A 1,077-nucleotide genomic window follows, 5' to 3' on the forward strand; every position below is an offset into this window, starting at 1 on the left:
CTGCCTGCCTACCTGCCTACCTGCCTACCTGCCTACCTGCCTACCTGCCTACCTGCCTACCTGCCTGCCTGCCTACCTGCCTACCTGCCTACCTGCCTACCTGCCTACCTGCCTACCTGCCTACCTGCCTACCTGCCTACCTGCCTACCTGCCTACCTGCCTAGGGTATGATACCACAGTCAGCAGAGTCCAGATGTGTGGCCGTATGGGCTGCAGCCATCAAGGCTGTGGGGGATGGAGCTGCCTAAGCCCTTGGGATACACCTCCTACCATGGTGTGCCCTGGATGCCGAGCATGAAGATTTAGAATTTAACATATATCTCCTGGGACTTGATCTCATTCCTTTTTGCTGTCTCCCAGTTCTTTCATTTTTGGGGGATAAATATCTGTTTATTTTGCACCAGTGGAAACATGTAACTTTATTTTTTATTTTTTCAGACCTCACAACTGAATGTGTCTTGTGTCTCAGAGGCAACTCTGGACTTAGACTTTTGAACACTTTATAATCTGGGGACTCTTTGGGGTGCACTAAAGGCATTTAGCATTGAGAGGTAGATGTGAGCCTTGGGGGCCAGAATAGGATGCTTACAGTTGGATCTAAAATGTTCCTGAAAGGATCATGTGTTAAAGGTTTTTTGGTCCCTAGCTTGGTGTGACTGGGAGAGGAGGAACATTGAAGAGGTGGAGCCTTGAGGAAGGTTTTTAGTCACTGGACGATTCTGTAGACTGAGATTTGAGAATTCTGGTCTTGGCTATGATATGAAGTTCTATTTTTATTTTATTTTTTGCTATGACTAAAAGTAGAAAAAGAAACCCATAAGTTAAATCTTTTCTCTTTACAAAATGATTATCACAGGCATTTGTGGCATAGTAGAGATAATTGACTTAAAGTGGTCAGCCAAAAGGCATACTACAAAGGAAAATATGCAGTACGTGGGAAAACAGCTTGTTTGAGAAAGAAAAAGAGATCTGGTATCCAGCTTCTGTAGGTATCAGCACTCAAAGGCACTCTTCTTCCTCTTCTTCTTCTTCTTCTTCTTCTTCCTCTTCCTCTTCCTCTTCCTCTTCCTCTTCCTC

At 44.8% G+C, this 1,077-nt stretch overlaps 1 protein-coding gene across 2 annotated transcripts in view; it reads right to left on the reverse strand.

Annotated features, from left to right (window-relative positions):
• Eaf2 (ELL associated factor 2) overlaps nucleotides 1–1,077 on the reverse strand; it is a 38,294-nt gene that overhangs the window by 22,823 nt on the left and 14,394 nt on the right. The window lies entirely within an intron of this gene.

Source organism: Mus pahari, chromosome 12, assembly GCF_900095145.1.
Source record: "Mus pahari chromosome 12, PAHARI_EIJ_v1.1, whole genome shotgun sequence".
NCBI lineage: Eukaryota > Metazoa > Chordata > Mammalia > Rodentia > Muridae > Mus > Mus pahari.